This window comes from Ranitomeya imitator, chromosome 1 (genome assembly GCF_032444005.1).
Source record: "Ranitomeya imitator isolate aRanImi1 chromosome 1, aRanImi1.pri, whole genome shotgun sequence".
Classification (NCBI taxonomy): domain Eukaryota; kingdom Metazoa; phylum Chordata; class Amphibia; order Anura; family Dendrobatidae; genus Ranitomeya; species Ranitomeya imitator.
In genome coordinates this window covers 435,528,946-435,555,022 of record NC_091282.1, presented here as the reverse complement: position 1 = coordinate 435,555,022, position 26,077 = coordinate 435,528,946, and the positions used below count along the sequence as shown (strand labels likewise).

The 26,077-nt window shown below is 43.9% G+C and overlaps 1 long non-coding RNA gene across 1 annotated transcript; it reads right to left on the bottom strand.

The window, feature by feature from the left end:
* Positions 1-4,310: 4,310 nt before the first annotated feature.
* LOC138657856 (uncharacterized) lies at positions 4,311-12,828 on the bottom strand. Its single transcript, XR_011317226.1, has 3 exons — positions 12,773-12,828; positions 8,199-8,222; positions 4,311-4,509 (listed from the first exon to the last, which is right to left on the bottom strand). It is a non-coding gene; the product is annotated as an uncharacterized lncRNA (long non-coding RNA).
* Positions 12,829-26,077: the final 13,249 nt, after the last annotated feature.

The following is a 26,077-nucleotide window of genomic DNA, read 5'->3' as shown; positions in this document are numbered from 1 at the left end:
CTAATGCCTAAAAGGTTAATGACTGGAAGATCAAAAAATGCAATTTATAGTATAGATTTATGGGAACTTGATCGAAGATATACAGTTAAATTCAGAAATATTTGGAAAGTTGCAGAATCTTTGTGATTTGGGCTTTGCATGCCACTATGTTCTATGTAAATTAAACTGAGATACAATTGAAATGTAGACTCGGGTTTAATTAACCCCTTTCCCACCCTAGACTTATAGTTGCATCTAAGGTGGGCTTCCTCTGTTTGCTGCGGGCTCCAGCAATGAGTCCGCAACTTTTGCGACACATGTCAGCTGATTTTAACAGCCGCGTGTGGAATCTCGATCTACCTGCAACTGTTGACATGGTAAATGCCCCCGTCCATATCTGACAGCGGCATTTAACATGCTCTCGCCCGAAGTGCGTCCCTAATCCCTCCCATCGGCGCTCGTGTCTTATGACTACTGGTCGCCGATGGGGTGGCATGACAACCCGGGGTCTGCACCAGATCCCTGTGATTGTCATTGCCAGATAGTTATCAGCGCTGCCCAGTGATCGGCACTCATAGCAAGTGAGCATTTTGGCTTCATAGAGCAGAGCTGAAGCCCTACTGTGCGTAGCACAGGCGATCAGATGATCAGTTTCTAGAGTCTCCCATGAAGACTGTTGAAGCAAGTAAAGTTTTTAAAAATATTAAGTAAAAGTTCAAGTAGCCCCCCATTCAAAATAAAACAATAAAGAAAAAAGAAAACACACATTAGATATCACCATATTTAGAATGGCTCAATCTATCAATATAAAAAGATGGGTAAACGGCGTAACAAAGACGCCTGAATTACGTTTTTTTTGTCGCCGGAACATTGCTTTAAAATGCAATAACAGGTGATCAAAAAATCGTGTCTACACCAAAATGGTATCAATTAAAACAGCTCTGCACGCAAAAAATAAGCCCTCACCCTGATCATGAAAAATGGAGACGCTACGGGTCTCGGAAAATGCAGACTTTTTTTTTTTTTAAAGAAATTTTGGATTTTTTTTTCACCACTTAAAAAATAACCTAGACATTTTTGGTATCTACGGACTCGTAATGACCCGGAGAATCATAATGGGAGATCAGTTTTAACATTTAGTGAACATGGTAAAATGGCAAAACAAAATACAATTGTGGAATTGCACTTTTCTGCCATTTCACCGCAATTTGATTTTTTTTTTTCTCCCGTTTTCCAGTACAATATATGTCAAAACCAATGGTGGTATTCAAAAGTACAACTTGTCCCACAAAAAAACAAGCCCTCACTTGGCCATATTGATGGAAAAATATAAAGTTATGGCTCTGGGAAGAAGAGAAGCAAATAAACGCAAACCGAAAAACCCAAGGTGGTGAAAGAGTTAAAGGGTTGAACAAAAATATCCCATGAAACGTTTAGAAATTGTAATTATTTCTCTACAAAGCCTCCTCATTTTAGTGGCTCAAAAGTAGTGTGATAAATTAACTTTATTAAAACTGAACATTTTATTTATGGTACTTTTGTAGAGAATCCTTTGCAGGCAATGATTGCCAGAGGTCTGGAAGCCATGGACATCACCAAATGCTGGGGTTCCTCCTTTGGGATGCTTGCCAGGCCGTTACCACAGCTGACTTCAGTTGTTGCTTGTTTGTGGGTCTTTCTGCCTAAAGTTTTGTCTAAAAAAAATAAATAAATAAAACTTGGCACTCAACTCGAAGGAATCTGTTTAAAAGAAAATTTGAATACAGTCACAAATCAGGTACAGGCGTTTCGGTCATAAATGGACCTTCATCAGTAACCTTCAAAGTAAACAATACAAACTTATTTTACATCATGATTAGATATAAGGAAAGAACACTAATAAAGTTAAGGAAACATTATTTACTCTAATGTCTCTCTACAAGAAAAAACTGAACTGATTAATCACCATAATTGTGAGGGAGGTGGTTAAATGAGGAAAAAGAATAAAGGGTTACCTACCCGACTGCTCAAATTCGGTATATAGAGAACACTAAATGGATATAAACCTACAAAAGTTAGAATGGTACTGTAAGTGTTGGGTCCAACAATACAAAGAGTAATTAGAAGTTTCATATGTGAATAATGTCTTATATTACTTAGAAAGGTGATACCTGTTAGAGGTAGATATCACCAGTATAAGGGAAATGTCCATATTTGAGAACACAGGTATAGAAGTGCTGGAGAGTGGAGACAATAAAAATGAAATTGGCATTATACGAAAGCGGTATATAAGGATGCTAAGAAAAAAAAGTCAATGGTCCTACTTACCAAAGAATGGCCGGAAATATGCCAATGGAAGAGGGGACAAAAAAATTCGGGGATGGCAGGAATAATAACCTTAAAATGTGTAAAACGAGTGGGTAAGTATGTCAGTAATGGACCATGGTAAAATCAATTACATATTGTGCTCACCTGTACTGTGGGTTCATAAGAAAGTTATTGAAGATGTGGGGTATCAGCCAGAAAGAAGGGTAGTCTATAATGTAAAAATATTGGTATAAATAATGATCAGGGGATAATAATGAGGTATGGGGTTAAGGGGTAAGAATATGGAGTAAAATATTGCCGATAGTGGCTATATGCCCATATGCTATAGAATATACCTTATATACTCGAGTATAAGCCGAGATTTTTCAGCCCGTTTTTTTTGTGCTGAAAGTCCCCCTCTCGGCTTATACTCGAGTCATACCCAGGGGTCGGCAAGGGAGGAGTATCGGGGACTGTCTAATTATACTCATCTACTCCTGGCGCTGTCCCTGCACGTCTTTTCTGCGGCGCCCCAGCTTCTTCCTGTACTGAGCGGTCATATGGTACCGCTCATTACAGTAATGAATATGCGGCTCCACCTTCCATAGGGGTGGAGCCACATATTCATTACTGTAATGAGCGGTAACGGTGACCGCTCAATACAGGAAGAGGCTGCCGGGAAGCAGGGACTGCACCGCGCCAGGAGCAAGTGAGTATAACGGGGAGGGGAGCGCTGCTCTGCGCGATATTCACCTTCTCCCCGTTCCGGCCGCCGCTCTGTCTTCTGCAGTGACGCTCAGGTCAGAGGGTGCGGTGATGTGGTTAGTGCGCGCCTCTACCTGAACGTCAGTGCTGAAGATGCTGAGCCGCTGAACATGGAGCTGCGCCGGAACAAGGAGTAGGTGAATACTGAAAGTGTCGGGGTCCTGAGCGACAGAGAGGTGAGTATGTGATTTTTTTTTTTTTATCGTAGCAACAGCAAATGGGGCAAGTGTCTGTATGGAGCATCTTATGGGGCCATAACGTTTGTACAGCATTATATGGGGCCATAACATTTGTGCAGCACTATATGGGGCCATAACGTTTGTGCAGCACTATATGGGGCAAGTGTCTGTATGGGGCCATAATCAACGTTTGTGCAGCACTATATGGGGCAAATATCTTTATGGAGCATCTTATGGGTCCATAATCAACATTTGTGCAGCATTATATTGGGCAAATATGTCTATGGAGCATCTTATGGGGCCATTATTAACCTTTATGGAGCATTATATGGGGCGTATTTTAATATGGAGCATCTTATGGGGCCATCATAAACTGTATGGAGCATTATATGGGGCTCCTGATTCAATCTGGATATTCAAAAACACTTAACCTACTGATGTCTCAATTAATTTTACTTTTATTGGTATCTATTTTTACTTTTGACTTTTACCGGTAGCTGCTGCATTTTCCAAGCTAGGCTTATACTCGAGTCATTAAGTTTTCCCAGTTTTTTGTGGAAAAATTAGGGGGGTCGGCTTATACTCGGGTCGGCTTATACTCTAGTATATACGGTACGTTGTTATAAGAATACGTCTATAAGAGATGTTAAAAAGTGTCATCACAGTCCTCGACCGAGGACAAACATAGCACTGTTTGCGCTGTCCTGTAACACTGCTGGTGTCTCTTGGAACTAGCCATTGTTTATTTACAATTATATTACAAAACTTGTGAATAAACAGAATATATTTTTAAAAAAGTCAGACAATAAAGGTACTATGGGGTCAGGAGAGTCCCAAACACAGAAAACTGAAAATAACTTTGGAACAAAATTGAAAAACAAATTCAAAATATCATCAATATAAGCAGGAATATGAGACAAGCCAAGACACAGAAATCGTGCGACACCAGGTAAGTCAATCTTCACAGGCTATTCAACAAGCTGCGGTATACAGACTTCTAACACTGACCAGATTAACGCACTCGGGTGGTGCACACAAAACAGTGGACCGGAGACTTCACTGGCAGTAATATATAAGAAGAAATATGGTACTCACCCCAGCGATGCTGTAGTAAAAAGTCCTTTATTCGCTGTGATCAGCGCTCAGGTGTACATGGAGAGGCGGCAGGGAATGAACAGGAGAGGGTGCGGGGAAACAGGTGAGGACAACGGCAGTTTTGCGCGATGCACTTCAACAGGTCCAAGTGCAAACAACACACATGTCACTTTTGAGGGGATGGACAATCCTGTGAATGAACGTGCTAAATTGTAGGGGAAATAAAAACATTCAATTTGCAATAGAAATGTATACAAAGACATAATATTACTATTTTAATGCTAAATACGCTGTATAGCTAATATTTGAATTTATAAGAACACCATTTATAAAAATACCGCCATATCGAGTTTATCGTTAATGCCAATAGGGCCTTGGGCATTAGTATCCAGGATCCACCTAGCTTCATGTTGAAGCAAAATTTTATTGTGATCACCACCATAAGGTGGAATTTTCACAATTTCTAATCCGGCGAAGCGCAAGATGTCAGGATTTGCGTTGTGCTTATTTTTTATGTGTTCGATCAATCGTAGGGAACCTTTTCCTGTCAAAATTGATCTATAGTGTTCCCTGAACCTAGTAATCAGCGGGCGGATAGTTTTGCCGATGTAAAAGAAAAGACACGGACAATAAATTGTATAAACCACATATTTGCTCTTGCATAAAATGAAATCCCGAACCGTATGTGTTATGGAGCCTATACGTAAAGGATTTTGTGTTAGATGGAGGTGGCAATAATTACAGTTCCCACACATGATTTCCTTCAGGCAGGGACTTCTCTAACCAATTTTGGCTTTCTGACAATAATTGGTTGTGGACCAGGAGATCTCCGATATTTTTAGTGCGTTTGTAAGCAAATTGTGGTGGTGTGGACGTGATCTTGGAAAGATCCCTATCCTTTTGCAAGACATGCCAATTTTTTCTGATCGCGGAATATATTTCCTTATCCATTTGGCTATGTGTAAAGGCAAAAGTGAATCTCTGTTCTTTTTGTCCCGATGCTTTAATTCTTTTACGATTCTTTAACAAAGCATTTTGTGATAGTTTACTAACCCTAAATTCGGCTTCTGTTAAAATATTAAGGGGATAATTTCTCTTCAGAAATCCCGATTTCAGCTCAGTTAGTTGCTCTCTAAGAACTGCATCATTATTGTTAATTTTTCTGCGACGAACCATCGGGCTGTATGGAATGCTTTTTCTCGTGCATAATGGGTGAGCACTAGTGTTGAGCGATACTTTCCGATATTTGAAAGTATCGGTATCGGATGGTATCGTCCGATAACGGCAAAATATCGGATCTCGCCGATACCAATATAAGTCAATGGGACACATATCGGAATGCATAGGCAGCATCAATAGCAAAAAGTTGGTCACACTTGTCAAGCACTATGCTTGTGTGACCAAGCTGTCAATCATTTTTCCATGCGATGCTTCAAATCGCTTGGAAAACGCTAGCATTCTGCAAGCTAAAAACGCTTGCGTTTTACCCGTGGCAGGGAGTCGCAGAAATGCTGCGGACATTTCCGGAGCGTTTCTGCAACGTGTGCACATAGCCTTACTGTTATCTGACACATGGGCTCTGTGTAGCCCCAGCTGAAATGGTACATACATCTAAACATACTGTACTTCTTTTCCTGTAATGTCCTTTACTTTCCTCATCATCCAAGTACAATACTGTTATACTGCGCCCTCTTGTGGTTATACATATGTACAACTCAATGTTGCAAGTATTGTGTGTGGTGATCCAATTATTTTTATTAGAATATATACAATGCCTTGAAAACATTCATATTAGCATTCAAGTATTTTATCACATGACACTCACAAACTTAAATGTATTTTATTTGGTTTTATGTGATTTACCGACACAACATAGCAAGAATTTGTAAAGTGTAATGTAAATGATACATGGTTTTCTAATTATTTTAAAAATATAAATCTGAAAATCGTTCCGTGCACTTGTATTGAGCCCCCCCTGAGTCAATACTTTGTAGGATCATCTTTCACTGCAATTACTGCTGCAAGTCTTTCCAGATAGTTAGGGCCAGAAATATTTGGACAGTGACACAAGTTTTGTTATTTTAGCTGTTTACAAAAACATGTTCAGAAATACAATTATATATATATAATATGGGCTGAAAGTGCACACTCCCAGCTGCAATATGATAGTTTCCACATCCAAATCGGAGAAAGGGTTTAGGAATCACAGCTCTGTAATGCATAGCGTCCTCTTTTTCAAGGGACCAAAAGTAATTGGACAATGGACTCTAAGGGCTGCAATTAACTCTGAAGGCGTCTCCCTCGTTAACCTGTAATCAATGAAGTAGTTAAAAGGTCAGGGGTGGATTCCAGGTGTGTGGTTTTGCATTTGGAAGCTGTTGCTGTGAGCAGACAACATGCGGTCAAAGGAACTCTCAATTGAGGTGAAGCAGAACATCCTGAGGCTGAAAAAAAAGAAAAAATCTATCAGAGAGATAGCAGACATGCTTGGAGTAGCAAAATCAACAGTTGGGTACATTCTGAGAAAAAAGGAATTGACTGGTGAGCTTGGGAACTCAAAAAGGCCTGGGCGTCCACAGATGACAACAGTGGTGGATGATCGCCGCATACTTAATTTGGTGAAGAAGAACCCGTTCACAACATCAACTGAAGTCCAGAACACTCTCAGTGAAGTAGGTGTATCTGTCTCTAAGTCAACAGTAAAGAGAAGACTCCATGACAGTAAATACAAAGGGTTCACATCTAGATGCAAACCATTCATCAATACCAAAAATAGACAGGCCAGAGTTAAATTTGCAGAAAAACACCTCAAGAAGCCAGCTCAGTTCTGGAAAAGTATTCTATGGACAGATGAGACAAAGATCAACCTGTACCAGAATGATGGGAAGAAAAAAGTTTGGAGAAGAAAGGGAACGGCACATGATCCAAGGCACACCACATCCTCTGTAAAACATGGTGGAGGCAACGTGATGGCATGGGCATGCATGGCTTTCAATGGCACTGGGTCACTTGTGTTTATTGATGACATAAGAGCAGACAAGAGTAGCCGGATGAATTCTGAAGTGTACCGGGATATACTTTCAGCCCAGATTCAGCCAAATGCTGCAAAGTTGATTGGACGGCGCTTCATAGTACAGATGGACAATGACCCCAAGCATACAGCCAAAGCTACCCAGGAGTTCATGAGTGCCAAAAAGTGGCACATTCTGCAATGGCCAAGTCGATCTCCAGATCTAAACCCAATTGAGCATGCATTTCACTTGCTCAAATCCAGACTTAAGATGGAAAGACCCACAAACAAGCAAGACCTGAAGGCTGCGGCTGTAAAGGCCTGTCAAAGCATTAAGAAGGAGGAAACCCAGCGTTTGGTGATGTCCATGGGTTCCAGACTTAAGGCAGTGATTGCCTCCAAAGGATTTGCAACAAAATATTGAAAATAAAAATATTTTGTTTGGGTTATGTTTATTTGTCCAATTACTTTTGACCTCCTAAAATGTGGAGTGTTTGTAAAGAAATGTGTACAATTCCTACATTTTCTATCAGATATTTTTGTTCAACCCTTCAAATTAAACGTTACAATCTGCACTTGAATTCTGTTGTAGAGGTTTCATTTCAAATCCAATGTGGTGGCATGCAGAGCCCAACTCGCGAAAATTGTGTCACTGTCCAAATATTTCTGGCCCTAACTGTATGTCTCTACCAGCTTTGCATATCTAGAGGCTGAAAGTTTTGCCCATTCTTTACAAATTCGCTCTTTTAAAAACTGCATCCCTGGAAGTATTAAAAATTGCATTCAGGAAGTTTATTAACCCTTCAGTTGATTCACAGAAACTATTGCAAAGTGTAATTAAAAAATTAAAAATTACATTCTTTCAAATAAAATGTAGCTTTTACCTCAATTTTCTTCATGTTCACATGCTGTAACAAATGAAAGTGGAGAGAAAAATGTGTTTAGCAATATATTTTAACCCCTTCCCAACATGCACCTTACATATAATGCTCTGCGTTAGCTGCGTTCCCGCAAAGAGAAGTATAAACATGGCGATCGGGTGCAGGTGTCAGCTGTACGTGAGAGCTGACACTGTGCAGCAAAGCCCATGATCAGTGCTAGCACCGATCGCGGGCATTTAACCCCTCTGATGCCTCTGTCAATAGTGATATCGAGGAGCATAGCACAGGGAGTGGGCTCCCTGTGTGCTCCCATTAGCACAACACGATGCGATCGCGTTTTGCTCATGGTCTCCAAGACCAAGATGGCCATGGGGTCCTTCAGGGAAGATGGCTTCAATGCCTGCTAGGAGCTGATCTTATGCCCTACAATGCAGAAGCATTGCACAGTATCAGACCAGTGATCTGTTAAAACATAGTGATGTCCCATAGTGGGACAATGTAAAAAAGTAAAAATCCCCAAATAAAGAACAAAAAAAAAAAGAGGGAAAAAATACTAATCCAAAAAAAAAAAAAAAAAAAAAAATACACGACCCGCTCTATAAAACTGTCCCATTAGTTAACCCCTTTAGTGAATACCATAAAAAAAAAAGTGGCAAAGAAATGCTTTATCATACCGCCGAACAAGAAGTGCAATAAAACGCGATCAAAAAGACAAATGTAAATAAAAATGGTGTGGCTGAAAACAGCCATAAAGCTCAGTCAGCGGAAAAATAAAAAAGTTATAGCTCTCAGAACAAAGCGATGCAAAAACAATTATTTTTTTTCTATAAAATAGTTTTTCATGTGTGAAAGTGACAAAATATGAAAACAACAATATAAATGGAGCATCGATGTAATCGTACTGACCCGAAGAAAAACAGCTGCTTTATCAATTTTACCACACAAGGAACGGTATTAAAAAAGTAAAAATAAAAAAAAATAAAAATCAATAACTGACTTGGTATTTTTTTAGTCCTACCTCCCAAAAATCAGAATAGAAAGAGATCAAAAAAATGTCATGTGCCTGAAAATGGTACCAATAAAAACGACAACTCGTCCGGCAAAAAATAAGCCTTCACATTTCAGCTGAAATATGGAAAAATTATAGCGGTCTAAATATAGCAATGCAGAAAGAGTGATTTTTGGTACTCACTGTGAAATCTTTTTTGGAGCCTTCATTGGGGAACACAGGTAGCCATGGGGTGTATGCTGCTGTCGCTAGGAAGCGGACACTGGGCAAAAAAGGAGGAAAATAGCTCCTCCTCAGCAGTATACACCCACTGACTGGCACAAAGAACCTCAGTTAGTGTTAAAGCAGTAGGAGAAGCAACCAAAAAACTCAAAATATGTACCAACCCAACCATAAAGGCACATAGGGAGGGTGCTGTGTCCCCCAATGAAGGCTCAAAGAAAGAGATTTTACGGTGAGTGCAAAAAATCCCTCTTTCTTTATTGCTTCATTGGGAGACACCGGTAACCATAGAACGTCCCAAAGCAGTCCCAAGGGTGGGAACAGAAACAATGCAAAAAAACAGACTTAGGCCTGCTGATGCGCAACCGCCGCCTGCAGCACCTTCCTAACCAGGCCGGCATCAGATGAGGCATGGGTATGAACTCTGTAAAACCTCACACAGGTGTGCAAGGATGACCAGGTCACAGCCTTACAAATCTGTAAAGCCAAGGCCGGTGACTAACAGCCCAGGAAGCACCCACGGGCCAAGTGGAGTGAGCCTTCACCCCTGGAGGAGGCTGTTTGTCCTTAACGCGGTATGCCTCCAATATTGCCGAACGAATTCAACAGGAAATAGTGGACTCAGAAGCTGGGAGCCCCTTATGATGACCTTCAGAGATGAAGAATAGGGCATTGGATTGACTAAAAGAAGCAGTCCTTGAAAGGTAGACTTGGATAGCTCTGACCAGATCCAGCTTGTGGAGGGAATTCTCCAGGGGATGGACCAGAGAGGGACAAAGAGAAGGAAGGCCAATGTCTTCATTGATGTGAAATGAAGAGACCAACTTAGGTAGGAAGGAAGGAACAGGTCTGAGAACTACCTTGTTCTGATGTAGAATCAGGAAGAGAAACGGCAGGATAATGCCACTAACTCAGAAACTCTCCTGGTGGACGTAATGGCAACTTTCCATGACAGGAGAGAAAACAAAATATCTTGAATGAGATCAAAAGGAGCGTGCTGGAGAGTGCCAAGAACAAGGTTAAGATCCCATGGGTCTATCGGAGGACGAAAAGGAGGTGCCAGGTGGGCGACTCCTTGAAAAAAGGTCTTTACCTGGGAAAGAGAAGCCAGATTTCGCTGGAAAAGAATTGACTGAGCGGAAACCTGCCCCTTAAGAGTACCCGAGTAAAGACCCACTGTAGAAAACCAAGGATGGAAGGAAGAGAAAAGGACATAGGGACCAAACTGTTGTTATCACTCTATCGGTAGAAGGACTTCCAGTAGCTGTGGGAGACACACAAAGATGCTGGTTTTCTCGCCTTAATCATGGTCTGAATGACGTGGTGCGAAAAAACAAAACAGCCTCCCTCAGGACTATGGCCTCAGCGGCTATGCTGTTAAACTCAGAGAAAGAGAACTATGGTGGAAGAGGGAGCCTTGTGAGAGAAGATCTGGACGGTCTGGAAGACTCCAGGGGGCGTCCATGAGCATGTTCATCAGCTCCGTGTACCAGGCCCGTCTTGACCAGCCCAGAGCTATCAAGATTACGGTTATCCCTTCTGCCTTTATCTTTTCATGACTCTTGGAATCAAGGGGAGAGGCGGAAAAAGATAAGGCAGTCGTAATTGTGACCGATAAGTCCAGAACTCGTCGGTGACTCCTCTCTGTCATCCTGGTTGGGTCTTCTCTTCTTGTCTCCATTTCCTCTAGACACAGATTATACCGCTGCAGCTGTACACAGGGTTTTCTTCTGGGCCCCACCCATTCCAAGGTGGGATCGCTTCCAGCCACTCCACCCATCTTGCAGAATTCGATGAAGGAGGATGAGGTCTCTAACTTCTCTGGCATGCCCACCATGGGCGGACTGGGGGATGTCGCCAGACAACTTTTCTCGCCATCTCGGGGCTGTAACGCCCACGAAGGGTGGGATCACTGTCATCATTCTCCTTTTTGGAGCCATCCTCTGCCATCTTCATAGCCGCCTTCTGTGTCATCACAGTGTCAGTCACATTTAAGGTTTAAGACATAAACATAATATCAGTCACATCCAGCATTTTGGCAACATTCACAATTTCCTCATCTTCACTCTTTCTGGGCACGTCAATAACATCTTCCACGGCATTCCCACGCTTCACGGTTGTGGGATCCTGCTGACCACTCCAAGTGTGAGAGAGAATACAAATTTCAAAAAACTGACCGCCACATCCAAACATAGACTAAGTGTGAACAGGTGCTGATCCTAGAGTCACCAATTCATATACAATCAAACAAATATGCAGCATTCTGTAGCGCCACAGCTTGCAAACATGAAATATGAAAATTGAATTGCATTACTACACTGGTAATATGAAAAATTTAGAAAACTTAGCGCATAAATTTTCAAATTCATATCGTGGCTAGTACACATGAATTGGCCAATTTATGCACTAAACTCTCAATTTTTCATATTTCTAGTGAAGTAATGCAATTCAATTTTAATATTTCATGTTTGCAAGTTTTGGCGCTACAGAGTGCTGCCTTACTTATTTAAGTGTGAGAAAGATAAACCACGTGTAAGGTGTATCCAGGTATGATACCCCTAGAGGTCCTCATAAGACAGTAGGCAAATCAGCTAGGAGAACAACTAATATAAATACATAGACCTAAAACGTAACTTTTAATAACCAACGTTTAAAATACAGAATATCAAATGGATAATAGCGGAACATGTGATAAAGTGCAAAAACGTGCTCGTATAACCAGTGCTCTATTAAAAAAATGGTTTTATCTCACCAAATCGTCCTTTTTCTTTGCGGGAGCATCCAACAATATTCTTAGGGGAAGGGGAAGAGAAATTCTATACTACCCCAGTCGTGCCCCTGTATAGCTCCCGCCCTGACAAGGGCAGTCCCCAAGTCAGTCTATTATATTGTACCCACCAGCACAATGTAACCTTTGTGCTGGTGGGTACAATATAATAGACTGACTTGGGGACTGCCCTTGTCAGGGCGGGAGCTATACAGGGGCACGACTGGGGTAGTATAGAATTTCTCTTCCCCTCCCCCTAAGAATATTGTTGGATGCTCCCGCAAAGAAAAAGGACGATTTGGTGAGATAAAACCATTTTTTTAATAGAGCACTGGTTATACGAGCACGTTTTTGCACTTTATCACATGTTCCGCTATTATCCATTTGATATTCTGTATTTTAAACGTTGGTTATTAAAAGTTACGTTTTAGGTCTATGTATTTATATTAGTTGTTCTCCTAGCTGATTTGCCTGCTTAAGTGTGAGAAGTAGTCACGGCCGTAGTCATAGCCGAGGATTGCAGTATATCAGTGCCATGACCTCCCATCACATATATACAGTGTCCATTACTCATCATACCTGTGACTCCAGGTGCAGCACCGTCAGGATCTCTTCTCTGTTGCAAGAGATGCTTTGTAATCGGTTTCAAAATAATTGAGACACAGTCCATTGCAACTTTCAACTGAACAACTTTACTGACTTTAGGACACAGCACAGTCAGTTCTGTTTTAGCATTGATATCACGTTTCAAGCTGCACACGTCTTTATCTTTTCCTGTACTCTTACCTTTGTCACATAGCACATTTCCTGGTCAGACCGTATCATACGGCTCCTCAGCATCGTTCCTGTTTTGCTCTCCCTCATTTGGGGGTTCCCTCATCCATTTCACACAGACACGAGGGCATCAGCCCACGAAGCAATACTCCACATGCTGAGCGACCTGCACGTCTGTACTGCCGTGTTATTCCTTTCAGCTCCAGTTCTCACTAAACGCTGTCACTGCTGCTGTTCTGCCTTTTCTCTGGCCTGCTGCTGGTCTAGTCTGCTGGCCCTGAATGCCTGGGGTTCTTTCTTGGCAATGTTACATGGCCACTGTGTTGTCCTGGGCATTAAGCCCGTCTGGACTGTCAGGGCACTCAGGCCCTCCTATGCTGTTCAGCTCCCAGGCTACTCTAGGCTAAAAACAGGAAGCTCCCTGCCTTATCCCACAGTGGCCCCTCCTATAGTAAACTATGTACAGCGTATGAACTAACTAGAGTCTGTCAGCACTCCATCTTGAGGACTACAGGGGTACTGCACTTTCCCTATGTAAAAACTATTATATATAGCAAGACAAGTATGAACATTTATACAAATATAGGCAAAGGAGATATTGACACTAAAGAAGGGAGTGGAGTATTACATGGTCCTGGTAGACCCCTTACAAGCTGACTTCACCCGTTCCCTATTCCCCTTTTTTCATATATTATGTGTGACATATGGTACTTGTTGAAACCATGACCCCAGACTGTTCCAGGTTGAACTTCAGGTCTGTGGATGTTTGACGTGGTGTTTTTTCCACAATTCGCACCAACCTTCGATGACGTCTCTTGTCAACTTTCACCCACATCCAGGGAGGTTCTTGACGGTTCCATACTTCTTAATAAAATTGTGCACGTTGAAGCTGGGATACCAGGGTCTTTGGAGATGGCCTTATACTCTTGGAAGTCTTGTGTTTGCTAACAATAACAGTTCTGATGTCCTCAGACAGCTCCTTTGTCTTGTGGCAAAGGAACAGGGCTTACCATGTGGCTTTTTAAAACCCTGAAGTCATCATTCATTGGCTAATTCATGTCACATGGGCACCGACAATTAATCATAGGTGATTCTCATTTGTGATTTACCACAGGCGAGGCAAAATGTTTTTCCATATTAATGTAATGTAAAGATTGCCAATACCAGTGTCACAGCAAGCTTTAGGTTTTTCTGTTTTTCCCTCCCATTGTTTTTGTTTAAAATTATTGTTTATCATTTGCTCTTTTGTATTTAACATGAGTACTCTATGCAAGAAAAAAATATTTCACTTGATTCATTTTTTTCAGGAGATATTCCATATTATGTACTTATACTTCATGGGTGCCAATAACGATAAGCAGGACTGTGTATAATGTGAGCCCTCACATAGCCCCTATATACAGTACAAGCCTTCATAAAGCCTCTCTATATACAGTGTGAGCTCTCACATAACCTACTATATACAGTATGAGCCCCCACATATCCACCTATATACAGAGTGAGCTCTCATATAGCCTCCTACATGTCATGCGCAACCTCTACCAGGGGTAGCCTGAGAGGGAAGTGAGACTGCACACACAGAGCAGCAGCACAGACGCCACCAAGTGGCGAGAGAGTGGTCAGACAAGCTGAGTCAAAAAAACATTAGAAGCAGAAGTACCAATAGTAGCAGCAGTATACATGGTCAAAAACAAGCCAGGGGGTTCAGCAGCGGTCAGAAGCGGATAAGACAAAGGCAGAAGCGAGTCTGAATACGAGCCAAGGCAAAAACCAGAGAATCAAGCCAACAAAGAGGGAAACACTGGGAAAAGGGCAGACAGATGGAGACAACAGACACGGGGCAAGTCAGGGATCACAGCAGGACATACCAAGAGCTACCAGAGTCAGGTTCACATGCCGAAGGCAGAACTATAGCTGACACCGCCAGCAGGATGCATCGGAGCTAAATAGCACACCTGAACACAGAATGAGGCAGAGCAAAGTTAACCCTTGACGTGATTCACCCGGGAAAAGAGCAGACAGGATTAACCCCTTCCCGACATGCGCCGTACTAGTACTGCGCATGTCGGGTCCCCTGCTTTGATGTGGGCTCCGGCACTGAGCCCACATCAAAGTCACAACATGTCAGCTGTTTTGTACAGCTGACATATGCGCGCAATAGCGGTGGGTGAAATCGCGATTCACCCATCGCTATTAACCTGTTAAATGCCGCTGTCAAACGCTGACAGCAGCAATTAACTACCGCTTCCGGCCGCACGGCCGGAAATGAGCGCATCGCCGACCGCCGTCACATGATCGGGGATCGGCGATGCATCAGGATGGTAACTATAGAGGTCCTTGAGACCTCTATGGTTACTGATGCCAGCCTGCTGTGAGCGCCCCCTGTGGTCGGCGCTCATAGCAAGCCTGCATTTCAGCTACATAGCAGCGATCTGATGATCGCTGCTATGAAGCTGAGCCGATCGAGTGGTGCCAGCTTCTAGCCTCCCAAGGAAGCATGGCAAAAGTTTAAAAAAAAGTTTTTAAAAATATTAAATAAATAAAAAAAATATAAAAGTTTAAATCACCCCCCTTTCACCCCATCCAAAATAAAACAATAAAAAAAATCAAACCTACACATATTTGGTATCACCGCATTCAGAATCGCCTGATCTATAAATAAAAAAAAGCATTAACCTGGTCGTTAAGCGGCGTAGCAAAAAAAAAAATTTGAAACGCCAGAATTACTTTTTTTGGTCGCTGCAACATTGCATTAAAATGCAATAACGGGCGATCAAAAGAACGTATCTGCACAAAGTGGTATCATTAAAAACATCAGCTCTGCACGCAAAAAAATAAGCCCTCACCCGACCCCAGATCATGAAAAATGGAGACGCTACGGGTATCGGAAGATGGCGCTTTTTTTTTTTAGCAAAGTTTTGAATTTTTTTTCACCTCTTAGATAAAAAATAGACATGTTAGGTGTCTATGAACTCGTAATGACCTGGAGAATCATAATGGCAGGTCAGTTTTAGCATTTAGTGAAGCTAGCAAAAAGGCAATCAAAAAACATGTGTGGGATTGCACTTTTTTTTGCAATTTCACCACACTTGGAATTTTTTTCCCGTTTTCTCGTACAAGACATGGTAAAACCAATGATGTTGTTCAAAAGTAAAGCTCATTCCACAAAAAATAAGCCCTCACAAGACCATATTGACGGAAAAATAAAAAAGTTATGGCTCTGGGAAGGAGGGGAGCGAAAAACGAAAACACAAAAACGAAAAAGGGCCTCGGCGGGAAGGGGTTAAACCATGGAACGGATCATGACAGTACCCTCCTCACAAGGGGGGGCCACCAGACCCCCAGGTTTCCCAGGATAACGTGCGTGAAATGCCTGAACCAATCGATCAGCATGGACAGATTGCGCCGGGACCCAAGATCGATCCTCAGGACCGTAACCCCTCCAATGGACCAAATACTGAAGTGAACTATGGACCATGCGAGAATCCACAATCCGCTCCACTTCATACTTGGTCTGACCATCCACAGAGACAGGAGGCGGAGGGGATGGAGGCCCAGCAGAGGAAGGTACAAATGACTTAAGAAAAGACTTATGGAACACATTGGGGATCCAAAGCGACGGAGGAAGCTGCAAGTAAAAGGCAACTGGATTAACAACTTCGATGATCTCATAAGGACCAATAAACCTGGGACCTAACTTAACAGAAGGAACCTTCACACATAACGATTTCGTTAACGATATCGTTGCTTTTTGTGACGTAGCAACGATATCATTAACGAAATCGTTATGCGTGACAGCGACCAACGATCAGGCCCCTGCTGGGAGATCGTTGGTCGCTGGGAATGATCAGGACCTTTTTTTTGGTCGCTGATCACCCGCTGTCATCGCTGGATCGGCGTGTGTGACGCCGATCCAGCGATGTGTTCACTGGTAACCAGGGTAAATATCGGGTTACTAAGCGCAGGGCCGCGCTTAGTAACCCGATGTTTACCCTGGTTACCATTGTAAAAGTTAAAAAACAAACAAAAAGTACATACTCACATTCCGGTGTCTGTCACGTCCCCCGGCGTCAGCTTCCCTGCACTGACTGTCAGCGCCGGCCAGCCGTAAAGCAGAACACAGCGGTGACGTCACTGACTGTCAGCGCCGGCCGGCCGTAAAGCAGAGCACAGCGGTGACGTCACCGCTGTGCTCTGCTTTACGGCCAGCCGGCGCTGACACAGTGCAGGGAAGCTGACGCCGGGAGACGTGACAGACACCGGAATGTGAGTATGTACTGTTTGTTTTTTTTAACTTTTACAATGGTAACCAGGGTAAACATCGGGTTACTAAGCGCGGCCCTGCGCTTAGTAACCCGATGTTTACCCTGGTTACCCGGGGACTTCGGCATCGTTGGTCACTGGAGAGCTGTCTGTGTGACAGCTCTCCAGCGACCAAACAACGACCTAAACAGCGACGCTGCAGCGATCGGCATCGTTGTCTATATCGCTGCAGTGTCGCTAAATATGACGGTACCTTTAAGATGAATGTTCTTGGTAGACAACCACACTTTATCTCCTACCAGGAATATAGGTCCTACAGACCGTTGCTTATCTGCAAAAAGTTTGTTTGCCCTGAGCCTCCCCAATGTTCTTCTGGACCTCCCTCCACACCTTCCCAAATCGTTGCACTGCTGTATCAGTCCCTGGACGTCCTGAATCCAGCCTAGAAAATTCACCAAAATGGGGGTGAAAACCATAGTTACAGAAGAATGGAGAGGTGCCCATGGACTGGTTAATCCGATTGTTAAATGCAAACTCAGCCACGGGTAACAAAGAACACCAATCATCCTGCTGAGACATAGCGAGACACCTCAAAATCTGTTCAAGTGACTGATTGATCTTCTCTGTCTGACTGTTGGCTCAGGATGGTAAGCAGAGAAGGTCAAGCAAATACCCAATCTTTTACAAAATGCCCTCCAAAATTTGGACACAAATTGTACCCCTCTATCAGAAACCACATTCAAAGGCACGCCATGCAGCCCTACAATGTGCTCAACAAAGAGCTTAGATAGTGTTTCAGCATTAGGCAATCCTGCCAGAGGTACAAAATGAGCTTGTTTACTGAATCTGTCAACCACTACCCAGATAACAGTTTTGCCATTAGGGCCCCTTTCCACTTGTGAGAAAAACGGACGAGTGCAATCCGATAAAAAATCGGATTGCACTCGGACCAATGTTTTTCAATAGGTGACATTCCATTTGCGATTTTTTTCCCAGCCGAAATCGGACTGAGAAAAATCTGTGTCGGCTGAGAAAAAAATCGCAGCATGCTGCGTATTGCTGAGATTCTCGGACGAGACTCGCCAATGCAAGTCAATGGGTGCGAGAAAAAAAACGCATGGAATACGGACCATCCGTATTCCATCCGTTTTTTACGGATACCTTACCATTCTGTGGCACAGAACACTGTAAATAGTCCTGTAAATGACTGTATAAAAATAGTTGCAGAGAAAAAAAACGGATTGCATACGGATGTAAAAACGGATGATGCGATTAAAAAATCGCATTACACTCGCATGACACTCGCATGACAATCGCACACGTTACATCCGTTTTTTCGGTCCGTAAATCGGACCGTTTTTTTCTCACACAAGTGGAAAGAGGCCCTTAGAAGGAGGGAGATCAGTGATAAAATCCATGAACAAATGAGTCCAAGGTCTATCCGGAATTGGCAATGGCACCAATTCCCCGGCCGGCCGGTTATGGGACCTCTTAGCACGGGTATAGGTATCACAAGCAGACACAAACACAGTGATATCAAAGGTCATGGAGGGCCACCAAAACAGCCTAGCAAAGGCTTTCTGGGTGGCTGTGATCCCCGGGTGTCCACTGAGAGCAGAATCGTGGAACTCCCAGAGAACCCTCAACCGGTACTGAACCAAGACAAAGAGCTTATTGTCAGGCAATGAGGGAGGAGCAAGAGACTGAGCCTTCGAAATCTCCTGCTCCAATTCAAAGGATACCATTGCAACAACCACCCCGTGCTGAAAAATGGATGAAGGAGGTTCAGGGGGGGTGATATCGGATCAAAACTGTGAGATAAGGCATCCGCCTTGACATTCTTGGAACCAGGCTGAAAAGTGATTGAAAAATGAAAACGAGAAAAAAAAAAAGCGACCACCTAGCCTGTCTAGGAGTTAACGGTTTGGCAGATTTAATATTATTATTTTATTATTATACATTTTTATAGCGCCATTTATTCCATGGCCCTTTACATGTGACAAAGGGGGCAAATATAGACAAGTACAATAAACATGAGCAAAAACAAGGTACACAGGTACATAAGGAGGGAGGACAACTGCCCGCGAGGGCTCACAGTCTGCATGGGATGGGTGAGGATACACTAGGATTAGTGTAGTTCAGTAGGTTGAGGATAATTGCAGGCTGTAGGCTTGTCGGAAGAGGTGAGTCTTCAGGTTCTTTTTGAAGGTTTCAATGGTAGGCGAGAATCTGATATGTTGGGGTAGAGAGTTCCAGAGTATGGGGGAAGCACAGGAAAAGTCTTGGAGGCAGTTGTGGGAAGAAGAGATGAGGGGAGTAGAGAAGGCAATCTTGAGAGGATCGGAGGTTGCGTGCAGGTAAGTCCCGGGAGACGAGGTCACAGATCTATGGAGGAGACAGGTTGTGGATGGCTTTGCATGTCATTGTATGGGTTTTAAACTGGAGTCTCTGGGCAATAGGAAGCCAGTGAAGGGCTTAGCATAGGGGAGAGGCTGGGGAATAGCGGTAAGATAGGTAGATTAGTCGGGCAGCAGAGTGTAGGATGGATTGGAGTGGTGCCAGAGTGCTAGAGGGGAGAGCAGAGAGTAGGAGATTGCAGTAGTCAAGGTGGGAGATAAGGGCATGCACTAATGTTTTTGTGGTGTTGCGGTCAAGTAATACGTGGAAAAGGGAAATATTTTTGAGTTTTAGATGGCAGGAGGAGGCAAGGGCTTAGATATGTGGCTTGAAAGAGAGGGCAGAGTCGAGGATCACGTCGAGGCATCGGCATGTGGGACTGGAGAAAGTGAGCAGCCATTGACATTGATGGATAGGTCTGGTGGAGGGGTAGAGTGAGATGGGGGAAAGATGATGAATTCTGTTTTGTCCATGTTCAGATTTAGAAAGCAAGCAGAAAAGAAGACTGAGATAGCAGACAGACATTGTGGGATTTTGGCGAGTAAGGAGGTGAGGTCAAGTCTGGATAGGTAGATCTGTGTGTCATCGACGTAGAGATGATACTGCATCCAGTGGGATTCTATGAGTTGTCCCAGGCCGAAGGTGTAGATGGAGAAGAGTAGGGGTCCTAGAACAGAGCCTTGAGGAACACCGACAGACAGGGGGCGAAGTGAGGAGGTGGCTTGGGGGAGGGAGAAACTGAATGTTAGGTCTGTCAGATATGACAAGATCCAGGATAGGGCCAAGTCTGTGATGCCAAGAGATGAGAGGATCTGTAGCAGAAGGGAGTGGTCCACAGTGTCAAAGGCAGAAGACAGGTCCAGGAGAAGGAGGACAGAGTAGTGTCGCTTGCTCTTGGCAGTTAGTAGGTCACTGGTGACTTTAGATAGGGCAGTTTCAGTTGAGTGATGGGGTCGGAAGCCAGATTGTAACCGGTCAAAGAGGGAGCAGGAAGAGAGGTGGGAGGACAATTCAAGATGGACTGGTTGTTTCAGTAATTTTGAGGCATAAGGGAGAATAGATATTGGGCGATAGCTAGACACAGGTGATGGGTCGAGGGAGGGATTTTTGATGGTGGGTGTGATCTTAGCATGTTGAAGGCTGAGGGGAAGACGCCTATTGTGAGTGAGAGGTTGAAGAGGTGTGTTAGTGTTGGGATGAAGACCATGGCAAGGTTATGGATGAGGTGGGAAGGGTGCGGGTCAAGCGTGCAGGTGGTGAGGAGTGATCTTGACAGGAGGGTGGAGAGATGATCTTCTGCCATGGTGGAGAACCTGGTTTTGGAAGAACAGGGTTGAGCAGCTAAGAGGGGCGTTGGGCGCTGTGGGCCAAAGCTTTCTCTGATCGTATCGATCTTCTGTTTAAAAAAGGAGGCAAAGTCTTCAGCAAAAATGAAAGGGGAGGGAGGGGGTGTGGGAGGACGGAGTAGAGAATTGAAAGTGTTGAAAAGCTGATTAGGGTTGTGAGACAGGGAGAATATGAAAGATGAGAAGTAAGTTTGTTTTGCGGCATTGAGCATAGACTTGAAGATGGTGAGTGACTGCTTGTATGCACTGAAGTGGTCGGCAGAGTGGGATCGCTTCCATCTCCGCTCAGCGATTCTGGAGGCCCTTCTCAGTTCTTTGGTCAGGCTGGTCAGCCAGGGCTGCCTTTTGAGTGTACGAGTTTTGCTATGCATGAGCGGGCGGCCGAATCACGTGTTGCTGTTATTGTTGTGTTATAAAAAGTGGCAGCAGCATCTGTGTCATGAAGGGAGGCTATGTCTGTAAGAGGGAGAAGGGACTCAGAAAGTTATTGTAAGTTGAGGTGTTTGAGATTTCTGTGAAGGTGAGTGAGTTTGTGGAGTGGGGGTTGCACTCTAGGAGAGGAGAGGGAAGAGAATGTCAGTAGGTTGTAGTCAGACAGGGGGAGGGGTGAGTTAGTGAGATTAGTAAGGGAGCAGAGGAGGGTGAAAATGAGGTCCAACTTGTGGCCATCTTTGTGAGTGGCCTCAGAGGACCATTGACTGAGGCCGAAGAAGGCAGTGAGCGATAAAAGTTGAGGCAGCTGAGGTGGAAGTGTCAATGGGGATATTGAAGTCACTCATGATGATAGCGAGGATGTCAGCAGAGAGGAAATCAAGTAGCCAGGTGGTGCAGTGGTCGAGAAAGGTGGAGATGGTTAGTTCTGGGGGCGGTAGATGACAGCCAGCTGGAGGTTGGAGGGGGAAAAGATGCGGACGGAGTGCACCTCAAACGAGGGAAGAGTATCGGTGGGTGATAGCAGAATTGGAGTAAAGGAGCAGGTGTCAGGACTAAGCCAACCCCTCTACCACGTTTGTTGCTGGGGCGAGAGGTGTGAGAGAGGTGGAATCCGCCGTAGGAAAGTGCAGCTGGAGAGGCTGAGTCAGAGAGGGTGAGCCAGGTTTCAGTGATGGCAAGGAAGGAGAGTTTGTTGGTGATGAAGAGGTTATGGATTAATGGCAGATTATTGCAGACAGAGCGTGTGTTCCATAGTGCTCTAGGTAGGGGGGCTAGGGGAGTGGGGGCTGGATGAATGGGTATGAGGTTATCATGGTTGGGGAAACGTGTAGAGGATCATGGCAGGGGGTTAGAAATGTGTGGGGATGTGTTGAGGAGGAGGAGGAGGAGCAGCAGACAGAGCGTTAGAAGGTGGCAGGAGGAGGAGTAGCAGACAGAGCGTTAGAAGGTGGGAGCAGGATAGGACATAATGGGGCCGTGTGTGTTTGGAGGAAAAGGATTGTATGTGGAGGAACAGTTCATATAATATAAGACAAGTTCTTGTGGTCTGTAATCACCATGATCGGATGAACCGGCCCCTCCAAAAATGCTTCCATTCTTCAAAAGCCAATTTTATGGCCAATAACTCCCAGTTACCAATGTCATAGTTCCTCTCTGCAGAAGAAAACTCCCGGGAAAAAAAGGCACATGGTCTTAAATTGTCAAAGTAACGGGTCCCTGAGACAACACCGACCCTACTCCCCCCTCTGATGCATCTACCTCTACAATGAACGGTTCAGATGGATCGGGCTGAACCAATACAGGAGCTGACATAAAACACTTCTTTAAAGTAGCAAATGCTTCAACTGCCAAGGGTGACCAAATTTTGAGATCAGCCCCCTTGCGAGTGAGATCGGTGAGTGGCTTGACCACCTGAGAAAACCCCTTGATGAATTTTCGATAATAATTGGCGAAACCCAGTTTCGTCCATTATGGGTCGGCGGCTACATCAAAAACAGTTAGAACTCCCACCACCACAACAACTCCCAGGCTCAAATGCTGAACAGTGCCATATGTTCTTGTGGGAGATGAGGCCTTCCAATTGACAAGGAATGTCATGAGGCCTTATCTCAGGCGCAATCTGGATCACCGGCGGTGTGTTTTTAATTTGAGGCTTTCCAGGGCGCGTAGACTGGTGGAGTGTGCCTTCGGGATTCTGTGTTCTAAATGGCGTCTCCTCCAGTCTGCAATTCAGCTGAGTGAGGCTACTATTAATGAAGTTATTAAAGCGTGTGTTGTTTTGCACAATTTTATGAGACTTCATGACTGTCCGGCATCTGTTCTTGGTGAAGAAATGTTGCCCAATGTGAGTAGCCCTACACCACATGGCCCTCCTCTGCGCCGTCCCCTTTCTGGAATCAAAGTGAAACATATTTTCACAAATTATTTTGTTTCTCCTCAGGGTGCTACTCCCTGGCAAGATTATGCTGTTTCTCAGTTGTGATTTACTTATTTTCCAAAAATATTATCAACATTATAAATTTGTTTTATAGAGAAACTGTACTCTGTGTGTTGTATTTACTTATTTACCAGATGCTTATGAACAGAGCATATGTGTGTGATGTAAGAATGATTGTCCCACAAACGTCAATTGGCTTTTCACAACATTTTTTACTTACAGCAAAAGCCTTTTGTTGTAAACCTGAAACCATATTTTTTTCAGATGGTTTTTTTTTTGTTTCTCTTTTTTTTGTGATCCATAACAGAACAAACTGCAATTACAGCACAAAGTGAAACAAAACATGGTTACGCGTAACAAATATAAACCAAAATAATTTTGTGTTACAGATTCCTGTAAGTTGGTGGAGGTGATGGCGGCAGATCAGGGTCCTGCTCAGGTGGCCTTTGTTGGTCCAATTGTCCTTCACCCTGTGTGGATGCTGAGTGTGGCGGATCAAAATAGAGGCCTTGCTCATATTGGCCAGTTGGGTATTGGCCATAAGGGAATTGTCTCTGGCCCTCATGCTGCGGAACATATTGGCTGGATTCATAGCCACCCCCAATATGGCCATGTCATCCAAATCCAGGTTGGGACCAGCCTCCAGCACTTGGTCTGGAAAAGTGGCTATATTGGGAAGGTTGGTTGTTGGATGCCATATGGTATGGTGCTGGCCTCGGTTGATTTTGAGTGGGGAGGGGTTGAGGTGTAGGCACACGTGGAGGTGCTTCCAATCCTGATTGATCATGCACCTGTTGAGGTCGTGGAAGGCGCAAGAGGTTATGTGGTGAAAGCTGCCTTCTTTCAATAAATTCCAAAACCTCATAGGGGTCATTTTGGGAGGTGCATAAATCAATCAGGATTTGAATACACCCTCTCACACGTAGCCTCCCCTCACGGGGAAGGGGACGAAGGTACCGGGCAAGGCTACGAGCAAAGGCCTCCTCTCCATCATCTGTGGCTGCCCTGGCCAAATAATTGAGGACACCAGCATCCACATCCCTCCTACTGGCTTGCAGCTCTCTCCTTCTTCGGCCTCTGCGTAAAGGCCCAGCTGCCTGTGGGGAGGACACCAGTGGGCCAGTAGGGCTGCTGCTGTGACCATGCTCTTCCTGGCTTCCAGGATCAGGTGCTGATGAGGGTGGTGGTGCTGCTTCTTGGACACTTGCTTCTGTCTCTTGTGATGCAGAAGCCAATGGACCAGGAAGGATGGAGGTAGAAGAGGCCAAAGATGGGCCTGCCACCTTTTCTTCAACACCAACGGGATCGATCACAGCCTCCGAGTCCAACCCGGTCTCCCTCTCAGTGAGGTTGGACTGTGTTCTGGTATTAAAAAAAAATATATATATAAAAAGTTGAGTCATTTGCTAACATAAGTTTATTATACATCTGTGACCTCGTCTCCCGGTAATTACCTACACGCAACCTCCGATACTCACAAGATCTCCTTCTCTACTCCCCTCTTATGTCCTCTTCCCACAATTGTATACAAGATTTATCTCGTGTCTGACCCCTACTCTGGAACCCTATACCACAACACATCAGACTCTCGCCTACCATTGAAACCTTCTAAAAGAGGCTGAAGACCCACCTCTTCCGACAAGCATATAACCTGCAGAAACCACCTATCAACCAAACCACTGCATGACCAGCTCTACACTTGCCTACTGTATTCTCACCCACCCCTTGTAGATTGTGAGGCTTCGCGGGCAGGGTCCTCTCTCCTCCTGTACCAGTTCTGACTTGTATTGTTTAAGATTTTTGTACTTGTTTTTATTATGGTTAGCGCCGGGGACAGACAGCGGAAGGTAAGTATGTAGTGTTTGTTTTTTTTTACTTTTACGCTGGTAACGAGGGTAAACATCGGGTTACTAAGCGCGGCCCTGCGCTTAGTAACCCGATATTTACCCTGGTTACCAGTGAAGACATCGCTGGATCGGCGTCACACACGCCGATCCAGCGATGTTAGCGGGAGATCCAGCGACGAAATAAAGTTCTGGACTTTCCCCAGCGACCAACGATCTCCCAGCAGGGGCCTGATCGTTGGTCGCTGTCACACACAACGATTTCGTTAACGATATTGTTGCTACGTCACAAAAAGCAACGATATCGTTAACGATATCATTCAGTGTGACGGTACCTTAAGATCCATACTAGGATCCAAAAAAGAAAGTCTATCGTAATATATGTATTTGCGCTTTTTGGGTGGATCTGCTGACCCACTTCTTGCCCACTGCTGCCTTTCCTGGCGGTATTGGTCCCTGATGCTGCGCCATTGTGTCATAACATCTTCCACTGCAATGACATGGTAAAAAATATTGCATAAGCTCATTCTGCACATTGCTTAAAACAGTTGGCATTGATTGATCATATTTTAACGATGCTAATAAAATGCCTTCTTAAAGGAATTTCCTAAAGTTTAAATTGCTTAAACCAAAAAAAAAAAAAACATTATACACAATAAAATAAAAAAACACAAGGATAGGGTACACTCCACTCTGTACCAGTCTGGCGTTTACAAAAATAGGACCCAACGCAACATCTAGATTATGTATGTATGTAAACCCTTTCTCATGTTCAGCATCTTTGTTTTTGGACAAAAATTTTAAAAAAACATACCTGACTAAGCAAAAAAAAAGAAGAAATCATGTAGGTAATGCATTTTTCAATGTCAATTAATGTCGCAACATGAGT